At 47.4% G+C, this 13,930-nt stretch overlaps 1 long non-coding RNA gene across 1 annotated transcript; it reads left to right on the forward strand.

Annotated features, from left to right (window-relative positions):
* The first annotated feature begins 249 nt into the window (after positions 1-249).
* LOC134483095 (uncharacterized) lies at positions 250-11,015 on the forward strand. Its single transcript, XR_010059985.1, has 2 exons — positions 250-1,699; positions 4,824-11,015. It is a non-coding gene; the product is annotated as an uncharacterized LOC134483095 (long non-coding RNA).
* Positions 11,016-13,930: the final 2,915 nt, after the last annotated feature.

A 13,930-nucleotide genomic window follows, 5' to 3' on the forward strand; every position in this document is an offset into this window, starting at 1 on the left:
AGACTGGATGAGGCCAGGGATATATGTGAGAAAGGGGAGAACGGGGCGGGGGGGGGAGAGAATAGAGAAAATAGTAAGAGAAGCAGGAAGGGAGAGAGAGAGAGAGAGAGAGAGAGAGAGAGAGAGAGAGAGAGAGAGAGAGAGAGCGCATATTGAGAATATCAGGGTTATATGAGTTGTTGTGGGAAGAGAAGCCCACAGGAAGCTAGGGGAGTTAGGGTGGGGGAGGGGTGAGAAGGGCTAGGAAGCCAGCATGGACGTTGAAATGTGTAGCAGGCACTTGTGATACTGAGGGAGCCAGGAGGCCAGCATGCTCTTTGGTTTGCTTCTGCTAGAGGTGAGGGAAAGGATACCTTCTGGTAGATGGGGACCAGTTTGCCAAGTTCCTGAGGAATGCTGGCTTTTATCTAACCACCAGGAATCTGTGGTAAAGTTAAGGCTATCCAACCTACCATTGACTGGGTAGCCTTCTGGAGCTCAGCAAGTAAGGCAGGACTCCCTTGTTAGCAGGGTTTCTCCTCCTCCACCTTGGCCAGGAGTTCTAAGCCCTCAGGGGAGGGCCTCTGCCTGAGACGTGTCTCACAGACTCAATTAGTTTATAGGAGCAATTTCCTCTGACGTGACAAAACCTGTTCAGCCATCACCTGAGATTTCTGAAATGCTTCCCCACTGTGGGACCCCGTGTGATTTACTCAGCGTGCATACTCACAGGGCTTCTGAACCCCCTGTTTGATGTTTCTGCTTCCACTGCCTTTGTGGACAGTATTGGGCAAAGATTCATGAGAGTGGGGAGACCCACAGAAATCCTCCTGTAGCCCAGGTTGAGCTCATTGCTGGATATTTGGATTGTCTTTGGGAGTTCAGAGAATTCAATTTCCTTTGTGACTAACAACAAAAGGAGCTTATTTGAGCTTACAGTTCCAGAGGGTCAGAGTCCTTAATGGTGGAACAGAGATAGAGCAGCAGGAACAGGAGGCTGAAGGCTTACATCCTGAAGTGCAAGCACGGAGCTGAGAGAGCAAACTGGGAATAGCCAAAGTCTTTAAACAATCAAAGCCTGCTCCGGGGACATCCTTCCTCCAGCAAGGGCTTACCTCTTAAGTCTTCCCCAAAGGGCATGACCAACTGCAGACCAAATTATTCAAATGTCTGAGACTATGGGGGGGGGGGACATCTCCCTCATAAAAAACTGTGTGTGTGTGTGTGTGTGTGTGTGTGTGTGTGTGTGTGTGTGTGTGTGTGAAAATAACCACAGAGTGGATTCAGGGATTCTGTAAGGTAGGTTTTCCCTACCCATCCCCCCACTGCTCCCCAGTGCCCCTCCCCGCCAACAGGCCACAGTGACACTTGACTCCCTGGGAATAAGAGGCCCTGAGTGTAGTAATCTTTGGAAAGCTGAATCATTTCTCTCTCTCCACTGCATAGTTCCTCTGAATACGCCTGCAGCTCTATCTGGAGAAACAGTATCCGAGAGAGAGGCAGACAGCATGACATTTTGGCAGCATCCCAAATTCCTTCCTCACAGGTACCCAGCCTCTTCTCCAGTCACACATCCAAGTGTGGGAAATGACTGGAGGCTCTGATTCTGGCTCTGCGGTTTGGGTTGTATTTCAAGACTCTGGACCCGGAACCCACCCCTTCGGATGAAGTGTTTCCTTTCTAGGAATCGCACGTAAGCCCACGGATGCCAACTGCACCTGTGAGTCAGAGTGCTTATCTTGCTATTCTGGCTTCGCCACTCCCTGTAGGAACCTGTTCTCCTTGTCTCTGCAATGAAACGCCACACGGCATGGCACAGTGGTTGCACACCTTTAATCCCAGCACCCAGGATGCAGAGGCAGGCAGATCTGTGAGTTCGAGGCCAGCCTGGTCTACATTGTGAGCTCTCAGGCCAGCCAGGGCTACACAGTGAAATCCTGTCTCATATAACTAAGTAAACAAATCAGTCAGCAGAGTACCACAACCACCCTTGATCTCTCAGACTCCAAACACACTTTTCCACTTAAAATTCTCAGGGCTGGAGAAATGACTTGGTGGATAAAGTGCTGGGTGATGCTAATGACCTGAGTTTGACCTCTGGCACCCACGTGAAGGTGGAAAGAGAGCTGTCCTCTGACCCATAGAGGACAGACAGACAGACAGACAGACAGACACAGACACAGACACAGACACACACACACACTCTTTCTCTCTCTCTCTCTCTCTCTCTCTCTCTCTCTCTCTCTCTCTCTCTCCTACAAATACAACATTTTTTGAGACAGGTGGTTTGAATGAAGATGGTCTTCATAGGCCCATAGGAAATGGCACTATTAGGAAGTATGGCCTTGTTGGAGTAGGTGTGGCCTTAGTTGGAGATAGTGTGTCACTGAGGGTAGGCTTTGAGATTTCAAATGCCCAGTGTCTTTCTCCTCCTGCTGCCTTGTACCTTTACTAAGATACAAGGTTTCACTATATATCCCTGTTGGCTTGGAACTTGCTATGTAAACCAGACTGGCCTTAAACTTACAAAGATCCTCCTGCCTCTGCCTCCCAAGTGCTGGGGTTAAAGGTGTGCACCACCACACCCGGCCATGAATATAATAAAACAAAAAACAAAAAAACCCTAGAAACAGGTGAACAGCTCCTAAGGAATGGCACCCAGTGTTGGCCTCTGACCTCCATACTCACACCTACACATGCATCCACACACACACACTCACATATACATGTGCACTCACACCTACACACACACACACACACACACACAACCTCCCAACATAGAAATTCCAGTTCAATGGTGTCATTTTATTAGAATTTCTGACCTACAGGGACCACTGCAGAGCTGGTCAAAGACTCCTGTGAGTCACTTCATACATTTACTTCTAAGCCCCAGAGTGGAAAGTGGCCCCTTAACCATTCTGGAGTGTAGGCATAAGTGAATCTAACAATTGTAGCATGTAGATCCTACTACCACGTCTTAAGCTCCAGGTGTACGGCGCTACCAGCCCCTGCCCAGCGAATATTGGATCTGTGGATGAAAACACACGTAGCTCAGTATCAACCTGCCTTATTGGCTCAATTTCTGGGTGCTTCTAATCTCCCTGGGCTAACATGCCCTTCCCAGTACTCTTGGCTCAGCACCTCTTAATCTGCCATTAGCCTAGCATCCTGGCTACCTTCTCCTTGTTCAACAACCCCAAAACTGCCCTCAGCTTAGTTGAGTTGCTAATCTCCTGCCTGGGGAAGCAGCCTATGGCCTCTCCACCTGAGATCTCACGTGGCTGGTCACCTTTTCTCCCTCTGAAGCCTGGTGAAGTCGCCCTTCCTCTTCCTACATCTCTTAGCCTACCTACAGGGACCTGGAAGTCCCGTCTCTTTCCTTCCACCAAGCAATTGGCCCTTGGCATTTTTATAGATTGATCAAGAACCAATTGGGGAACAGGACCTTAGTATTGGAACCACCCCCTGCACACAACATAATGGTTTGGCCTGCCCTGCTTGTATTCTAATGCTAATATTGGTTCCTTGAGACTGGCTGCCCCAGAGACAAGCGAGTCCACAGGTAGAAGCTATGTAACCATGCTCACAAATTATTTCAGATTGGTAAATAGAGATTTCAACAGCCAATGGCTGGACATTAGAGACATAGGCAGGGTTTAGGGTTTCTGGGCTTGGGGAATCAGAGGAGAACCAGGAGGGAGAAGGAGGCTAATGGAGAAGCTGCTGTGGGTTGGGTGAGTCATGAAAATGTGGCCTGAGGACTGGCCAACCGAAGTTAAGAGCAGCCCAGATAAAACTTAGTAAGTAATAACTCGAGGTTATCAACAGGAAATAGATTTTAGTAACATAGAGGGTAGACATCTGCCCAGCTCTTGTGCTGTTTAAGGCTTGTTATGAATATAAAGGTTGCGTGTGTCTTTTATCCGGAATGAAATAGTCAAAGGTGGGGTAGAAACCACGGATTGGGATTAAAAGTTTCTACGTCACCACAAAGTCACCATCATTTGAGTCTCTCTCAGCCTCTGAGTTCGGTTGAGCCTGAAGTCTAGGAGCAGGTCTGAGAAGAAGTAATAGGGATTCCCGGGAGCATCAGCTGCACCCCACAAAGCAACCACTGCAGGAAAACTGCCCCAGCAGCTCCAGGCAATGGAAGGCACACCTGCATGTGCGGATGGAAAAAAACTTCTCCAAAAAAAGGAAAAAGGATCTAGAGGTTTGCGATCCCCAGGAATGGTGGTTTGGATGAGAATGGCCCCCATGGGCTCATAGTTTTAAATGCTTGGTCCCTAGTTGGTGGAACGTTTGGGAGGAATTAGGAGGTGTGGCCTTGTTGCAGATTGTGTCACTGGGAGTGGACTTTAAGGGTTTTTTCCGTCCTTTTTTTCTTTTTCTTTTTTTTTTCTTTCAAAATATTAGTTTCATTGATTAGGAACTTCACATCATGCACCCTAATCACACTCACGTCCTTGTCCTCCCAGGTCCGCCCACCACCACTATGACCTCCATCTCTCAAAAGAAGGAGGGGAGAAGGAGAAGGTTCAATTTGTGTTGTCTATACACTCACTGAAGCATGGTCAAACTCCCAGTGGTCAGCCCCTTAAAGAAAAGCAGGTCCTTCCCCACTCACATCCCCTCTAGGAGCCAAGACCTATGAAGAGATACACTTCAGCATTCTTGTCACAATTTTAAAGGGTTCTCTTTCACGGCTCTCTGTCTAGACTGTTTCTTTTTGGGGGGTGGGGTGAGAATAGGGATCATCACAGAAGCCATTCATGTCCCTCTTTCTCAACTGTGCACCTGTGGTCATCAATGCCACTGCTAAAGTACCTTCCTTGCCTTTTCAGTCTGTGGGAGCATGGTTTCTGGTGACAGCGTGAGCCGCACGGATCTCGGCACAGTTTCTGATGGCAGTACAGACCACGCACATCAACACAGCTCTCTGCTGTAGCATGGGCCATGGACATCATCAACATGGCCTCCAGGACAACATGGATCATGACACCAATGTAGTCCCCTGTGGCAGCCCAGCCCATGGACATCAACATGACATCAGGTGGTAGCACGGACTAGAGTCAACCACATGGCTCCAGGCAGCAGCATACACCATGGACATTGGCCTGACCCTCAGTGGCAACAGGGCCATGAACACTAACACGACCCCCCAGCTGCAGCAGCACCGTGGACCCATCACAGCCCTCAGTAGCAGCATGGACCAAAAAGATCAACATGGCTTAAAGCAGCAGCACAGACCATAGACATCCGCATGACCTTGGGTAGTAACATGGGCCACATACACCAATCCAACCCTGGCTGTAGGAGGACTGCAGACCCAGACATGGCCCTTGGCAGCAGCACTGGCCATTCACATCAACATGGCCCTCGTTTCCAAAGATCCTGGTGACTAAGTGACTAGCCACTTTCATCCCACCCTCTGCCTCTCTCTTCCCTCTCTCCCTCTCTCTGCCCTCAACATTTCCAGGTCAGGATGTGAGTGACTTGCTCTAGCACCATGCCTACCTGCCTGCCACCATGCTCCCCACCACGATGGTGATGGACTAACCCTCCGAGGCTGTAAGCCAGCCCTGATGAAATGTTTTCTCTTTTAAGTTGCCTCTATTGAGGTGTCTCTTCCCAGCAACAATATACAGTAGCTAAGTAAGACACCAGGAATGTTGGAATCTGATCCTGTGGCCCCCATGCTTCAGGCAGGATCACATCTCCTCTCAACCCAGGCCCAGACTTTGACAAAGGGCATATGTAAGCTTGGAAGCTCACGTTTTGTTGTAAGTGAACCATCCTAAAAATCAGACTTGGTGTCTGCTTTTCAGAGCTGTCTTAAGTCAGTGGGAGGAGACATCACACCCCTGGCAACACATAAAGAAAACATTTAATGGGGGGGGGGGTTGGCTTACAGTTTAAAGGGGGTCAGTCCATTATCATCAGTGTCAGGGCATAATGCTGGAGCCATAGCTGGAAGCTATGTCCTGATCCATGAGCAGAGAGAGAGAGAGAGAGAGAGAGAGAGAGAGAGAGAGAGAGAGAGAGAGAGAGGGAGAGAGACTGGGACTGGCAGGGGTTTTTGAGACCTTAACGGCCTCACAACAGCAACACATTTCCTTCAACAAGGCCACATCTCTTGGTCTGTATCGAATTCCTTATCACCAAACCTTAATCTTTCAATCCTACCAAGAAGCCCCACTTCTCTCTGGTGACTAAGCATTAAAATACATGAGCGTGTGGGGGCCATTGTTATTCAAACCCATAACCAGTGACTCTGGGAAACACAGTTCATGTAGAAAGTCTATAGGGAGCTTCAGATCCCTTATGGAGCTCCTGGGCATATGTCCCTGACCTCACCTGGTTCCCCAAAGCTAAGCAGGCCTGGGTCTGCTGGTTAGTTCTTGGCTGGGAGAACTTGAGCTGGACCCTTAAAGCTCTGAGCTCACCATTTTTGTCCCTCAACTCTTCTGCACGGTGAGACCAGGCCCCCATATATCACTTCTACTGAGGTGTCCTGTGGGGGTAAAACTCTGTCACACAAAACCTGTGATCTACAGGATCCTGACACAGGAAACTACCAGTGACTGAGTAACAATTAGCCACATTCCTGCCATGGGCCATTGCCGTTCTCCTTCTCACTGGAAATGGGGTAATGAAAGAATGAATTCCTTTGAATCTAATTAGGTCAGAGAGCAGTCCCAGGGAGCTCAAGGCTCATCTATAAGTTCTTCTTTCTCCTCTTTTCTGCCCTCCTCTTCCTCCTCCTCTTCTTCCTCCTCTTCTTCTTCCTCTTCCTCCTCCTCTTCTTCCTCTTCCTCCTCCTCCTCTTTCTTCTCCTTTCTTTCTTCCTCCTCTTCCTCTGATGATGCTGGGGATGGGACCCAGGAATTCATGTTAGGCAAACATTCTACCACTGAGCTCCACCCCCAGTGAAACTCTGTTCTCTGTTCTTCTGAGCCATTCTGAATACCAAAGTCTGTATTAGCAAAGCTTAATCTTTAATTCACACACAGATACATGCACACAGATGTGTACGCACACACACGCACACACACACACATACACACACTCTATACTCAGACACACATATGCACACATATATATACACACTATATACAGATACAAACATGCACACACATATACACACTAAACTGATACAAACAATATATATACAATACAATATGTGCTGATAAACATGTATACACATATATAGTCATGCTAGACACAGAAATATACGTGCACACACACTATATATATACACTATACACAGATACACACACATATTTATGTACACATATGTGTACAAGTATACATACACTCTGCACATGAAGACACATATTATACAGACTATACACAAACCCATACATACATATATACACACTATTCACAGACACACACATGCATATATAATACCTATATGTACAAGTATATACATACTATGAACATAGACACACATACACATGCACACACATATGTACATTTATACACACTATACACTCACATATACACACACACATATATATACATTTATTCACACTATATACTCACATATACACACACAAATATATATATACATTTATTCACACTATCCACTCATACACACACATATATACACATTTATTCACACTATATACTCACATATACACACACAGATATATATATATACATTTATTCACACTATACACTCATACACACACATATATACACATTTATTCACACTATATACACATATACACACATGCACACATATATACACACACATAAATATATACACTCTACACACACACACATATATATACACTATACATACACAGGTAGATGCACAGTTTAGCCTTGAACAAGTCCTGGAGCTAGTGAGACTCTTTGAAGCTGTGGCCCCTGGGATGGTGCTGGAGTTCAAAGCCCGTAGAGCAGATCAGGCAGGTGTGATCAGGGACAGTGAAGAGCGACTTAGAACCCACACGTGCAAACTAGAGCCAGCAGGATGAATTGAGCTGGCCACTTCAGTCAGTTTATGTTGCCTTTGACCTTAGAGTGTTGTAACAAGGCACAAGAGGTGGCTGTTATTTAAGCACCAGCTGCTCCTTGGGTCTGAGACTCATCTTTCTCAGGCAATCTCTTCTGCTCTCACGGGGATCTCAGGAGCAATGGGTGTGATGAATCAAAGCCCTGTGCCTGGAGCCTAAATTACCCCTAGGCAACAACTTATCTTGAAAAGGCCCTGTCTGACCAAACTCAGCTAACAGTCCAGGTCTGTAGGACTCTTATCTGGCCTGTGAGCTCACAGCAGAGGACCCCTGTGCTCTTGACTTTCTGCAGTCCCTATGCTGATGAACTCTCTTGTCCTGATCATTCATTTTTCCTGTCCGGAGCAAGACCTGGATTAGTCTGGACCCATAGTCAGGCCTCTGGCCTAGGACACTTCAGTATCTATACAACAAACAAACAGTGTGGGTGTCCTGCTGGAGCAATCAGATGGCCAAGTTCACAAACTACACTCATAGTTGGAAAGCCTGAAGGAGGATCAAGGGAAAGACTACCATTTGGGTGAAGGGAATTCTGGGAAGTGTAGTTTAAAATAGCCAAGTTAGTGATGGTACCTGGAATGGTTTTCAGTTGCTTGCTTGATTGCTTTTTTGGGCTACGCATGTATGTGCATGCACATACATGTGCTGATGTACATTTGCATGTGAGCACATGTGATGTCAGAGGACAGTTTTTGGTTGTGTCTTCAGGCACCATCTACCTGGTTTTGTTTTGTTTTGTTTTGTTTTGCACTGTGCTGTGATGTGAAAACCTTCCCCTTAAACTTACATTGGAGTGGCTGTGTTATCAATGTTGACTCTGTGTGTGTGTGTGTGTGTGTGTGTGTGTGTGTGTATGTGAGAGAGAAAGAGAGAGATCTGTTTGGTGTGTGCATATGTGTGTGTACGTGTGTGTGTGTGTGTCAGAGAGAGAGAGAGAGAGAGAGAGAGAGAGAGAGAGAGAGTGAGCAAGAGGGAGGAGTCCCTCACACTACAGGAGGGAAGATATGGCAGATCTGCTTGGTGTGTGCGTGCACATGTGTGTGTGTGTGCATGTGCGTGTGTCTGTCCTCACATTATAGAGGATCAGGAAGCAGAGGTCAATACTCAAGGCTAAGAATCACCTGCTAGGGTTCACCCGGCCAGTAGTCTCCTTCCTCAAGCCAGACCCTGCCTCCAAAAGTCTCCACAGCCTTCAAGAGCACCATATACTAAGTGCACGACATTTAAAACATGAGCCCATGAGGGACCACGACTGTGCCACACAAAGAGGCCTTACACGTATAAAACCACCAAGGAGAATCTTTAATGATGCTTTAAGGAGATGTTTTAATTACTTTTAATTGTGTGTGTGCGCACACACACTCTCTCAACTCCTCCAGCACCATGCCTGCCTGCGTGCTAAACCTCTGAAACTGTAAGCCAGTCCATTAAGTGTTGTCCTTTATAAGAGTTGTTGTGGTCATGGTGTCTCTTCACAGCAATGAAACCCTAACTAAGACACACAGTAAGCATTTTACCAACTGAGCTGTCTCCCAGCCTAGGTGTGAGCCACCACACGCAGTTTACACTCTGTTTCAAATCCTGTTTAACCTATCTCTCATCACTGACAGCCAGAGCCATTCACCAGCCTGCCTGAGACCCAGCACCCCACACCCAGGCGGGCATGGGATATCCGTGCATATACACTTCACATGGGAATATCTAGGCTCATGCATTTGTGCCCTGAAAGTCCCAAGAGGCCACAGTGTCAAGAGTCACCTTTCCCTTTAAAAAGATTCTTTCCAGCTAGTGCAATTTGGCTTTGAGTCCTCCAAAGCAAAAGCCTTGACAACTGTATGCAGGAGGTTGGATGAATGACAAGACCAACTCCATTAGCTTTTGGCAAGAGTCCCATTCAGCACACCTCGTCTCAGAGTGGAGGAGGAGGACAGACCACAGGGCGGCAGGAAAAAAAAAAAGGTGCTTTAGCCTCAGAAGCATTCGGATGGCTAATGAGTACCCTCAGGGGAACCCAGGAGAGATTTCTGGAAGTTCTCCAAGTTGGAGATTCCATGTGGCTGAGCCCTGTAAGTCCTAAGAAACTGCAGTGTCAAGATTTACTTTTCCTTTTATATTTAAAGAAAAGATAGTCCATACACGTGAACAGAGAGAGAGGATGGGGCAGAGGAAGGGAGAGGAAGGGGAAGGGGAAGGGAGAGGGAGAGGGAGAGAGAGAGAGAGAGAGAGAGAGAGAGAGAGAGAGAGAGAGAGAGAGAGAGAGAGAACACCTTTCTTCAGACCCGAACATACTTCAATTTCTGTGATGAGACAGAGAAATAAAACTCTAAGCCACCATTGTGCCTGCAGAGTTCTCACCACATGAAATGGTCAGCAGGTCTTATCCATCAATGTCTGGTTCTCTCCATACAAGAAAGTTATGTCTTTCTGTTGTTGTGATCTGAACCCGAGATTCCCCCACCCCACCCCCACACACATACACATAACAGGCTCACCATCTGAAATGGTGGTAGAGCTATTTTGGGAGACTTTGGGCTCTTCAGAAGGTGAATCCTGTCTGCCAGAGCATTTGCCAGAGTCCCCCAGTGAGGGGCAAGGGTGTGGCTAAGCATGGAGTTCTTGCCTAGTACATGCATGGCCCTCAGTTCCATCCCCAGCCGCCAACATATACTCAAAGATTCTAGACCAGACGTTTCTTCTACAGTTGCTCTCTGCTTCCTGCTTCTGTAAAACCAACTCAGACATCTCAGAAAACTCCTGAAACTTACAAGATTCACAGGGTCTCTCCTCAGGGTTAAAGAGCCTGTAACAACAGCTAAAGAATTTTTTTCCCTCAGGACCCTAAGCTGCCTACAAGTAAAGTAAGCAGCTTCAAGGAGTTGCCCCCAAGGCTAAGTGGGATTGTCAGCGATTTAGCTGCTTTTAAATCACCCATGTTGCTCTTCAAACCCCCTTACCCTACTCCTGTGAGCAACCCACATAAATTTACAGAGTCACAGAGTCACTAAATTAGACTTAGGTGGAGGAGTCATTTCTTGGTCTGTCCGACAGTGCCCTGTTTGAGTGAATAGATGTTTGTTGACATTTCACCAGAAGAATCTTATACCATGCACTGCTATCAGGATACGAAATGCTCAAGAAAGTTGCTCTATGGTCTGTTTAGGTGTGGTGGTTCATATGTTTAATCTCAGCACTCAGGAGGCTGAAGCAGATGGATCTATGAGTTCAAGGCCAGCCTGGTCTACAGATGGAGTTCCAGAACAGCCAAGGAGACACGGGGAAACCCTTTCTCAGGAAAATAAAAAGAATGTCCCCCTCTCTGGTCACTAGAGGGGGTGCAACGGTGTCATCTGTAGTGAGGGTCATAAAGTCTGTAAAGGTAGTTCTGATGCTGAAGTCCTATTCCCCACTTGGTTCTCGATCTGTCAGTAAAGAAAGCCACGGGCCAATTGCTGAGTGGAAGGTACAGGCTGGACTTCCAAGTCCTTGGAGGAAAAAGGAGACACAAGGAAAGAGAGGGGCTTCATCATGCTTTGGGGAGAGGAGAACCAGACAATCATGTGAGATCTCAGGAGGAGCAGTGGGCTGTGGCTGCTCCCACAGGCAGGTGGTCAGAGATGTTTAGCAAGGGCTAGATTCAACTGACTGACTAAGGTTAGGGCAGGTGGGAGGAGTGGAGCTAAGAGTAATGGTAAGGGCGAGTTTTCCAGGAGGGAGATAGTAGTGCCCAGCAATTGTGCCAAGAAGGCAAGTTGAAAATGAACAAGTGTGTGTGTGTGTGTGTGTGTGTGTGTGTGTGTCTTTTATCTTTGGATTCAAGGGAAGCTGGGAGGGAGCTGTTAGCACAGCCCATTCCCAGAGCTAAAGGCAGATAGCATGAAACCACATGCCACACAGTCTCAACTCCACTTCCTCAACAACTGAAAGCTAATGTCAGGCGTGGTGGTGGTTTCATACACCTGTGTGAGGGAGCCCCAGGAAAACACTCCAGACAAGAGTTGGGTACCCCTGGTTGGTTGGTTGGTTAGTTCTGGTTAGTTCTGTTGCAAAGCTGCGAAGATTCTTAAAGGAGCAAGGGTCACTTGGGGTCGTGATTTCAGATAGATCAGTCCTGGGTCACTTGGCCCCATGAGCTTGGACATCCTGATGGTGGCAGTGTGTGCCCGAGGCTGTTCACTTCATTGTGGACAGGAAGCAGAGAGATTAAGGGAGGGACCAGCACACAGTACATCACTTTGGAAGGTATATCCGGTACCAGCTTCCTTCCGACGACGTGGCCCTGTGTTTCTAGAACCATCCAAAGTTGCGCCATTACAGCTAGACAAGCATGAGGCTGTGGGAGACATATGATATCAAGGCCATGAGAGCTGGCACATTCTGTCACTTGAAGTTAACGCTGTCCACAAATGACTGCATTGGGAACAGCCATTTGGAAGTGTGCGTGGACCCCTGGAGTGCTTCTTTAGTATATTTTAACATGTTTCTCTTTTGCTGTAAAAATCTGTGACAAACAGTCTGGTAGTGGTGACTCAGAAGTTAAAAGCACTGGCTGCTCTTTCAGAAAACCAGGCTAATATCCCATCACGTGTCTCACAACCTCCTGGACCAGGAGATCCAGTGCTCTTTTCTGGACTCTGCCACACTACAGACATGGTACACAGACATATATGCAGGTAAAATACCCATAGCTGCAAAATAATTACATAAAAACTCGGCACCCATGAGCCTCACCGTACCCAGTGCGTTCTGCAATTCCTGAGTGGTCAGACTCAAGGATGTCAGCGTTCTGTTATTGTGACAAGCTACCCGAGGGTAACAACTTACAGGAGAAAGATTGATTCTGATTCACGATTTCAGAGAGGTCATTCACCTTGCTACGGATCTGCGGCAAGGCAGAACACCATGACAAACGTGGCTCAAACAACACTGTTCTCACATCAATGCAGCCAGGAAACTGAGTCACGGGAAGGATCTAAGCCACACCCCCGGAAATCTACTTTCTCAGACCTAACAGCCCCACCCAGTCCTGGCTAGACCAATGGGCTTACTCCATTGATGAAATTGACACCCTCGCGGTCCAATTACCTCTCAGCAGCATCAATAGCTGAGACTAAACTTTCAACACACATGACTTTTCCACAAGCCACAGGCACCTTTAACCTTGCAAGTGGTACCAGAGATGTGGGTGTTCTTGATCCTCCCTAATTCTACTGTTCCTTTGGGTGTCAGGGTGACAATCTCGTCCCTGATATCTGATGGTCCCTGTGATGTTTGTATATGTTCTGCCCAGGGAGTGGCGCTCTTAGGAGGAGTGGCCCTGTTGGAGCAGGTGTGACCTACTGGAGTAGGTGTGACCTATTGGAGCAGGTGTGACCTATTGGTGCAAGTGTGACCTATTGGAGTAGGTGTGACCTATTGGTGCAGGTGTGACCTATTGGAGTAGGTGTGACCTACTGGAGCAGGTGTGACCTATTGGAGCAGGTGTGACCTATTGGAGGAGGTGTGACCTATTGGAGTAGGTGTGTCGCTGTGGGTGTGGCTAACAGACCCACTTCCTAGGTGTCTGAAAGTTAGTCTTCCACTAGCAGCCTTCAGATGAAGATGCGGAACTCTCAGCTCCTCCTGCACCATGCCTGCCTGGATGCTGCCATGCTCCTGCCTTGATGATAATGGACTGAACCGCTGAACCTGTAAGCCAGCCCCAATTAAACGTTGTTCTTTATAAGACTTGCCTTAGTCATGGTGTCTGTTCACAGCAGTAAAACCCCAACTAAGACAGTCCCCACCCAACAGAGAAGAGTGGCTTCTGTCCCAGAAGTTGGTCAGCAATTTGATACTCAGAGAGAAGGCGATACAACACTTTGTTCTCGTACAGTTTTACTGCAGTTATCTTAATGGCTATCTTCTATTTATATCGAACAGTATCA

The sequence above is a fragment of the Rattus norvegicus genome, chromosome 1 (assembly GCF_036323735.1).
Source record: "Rattus norvegicus strain BN/NHsdMcwi chromosome 1, GRCr8, whole genome shotgun sequence".
Classification (NCBI taxonomy): Eukaryota; Metazoa; Chordata; class Mammalia; order Rodentia; family Muridae; genus Rattus; species Rattus norvegicus.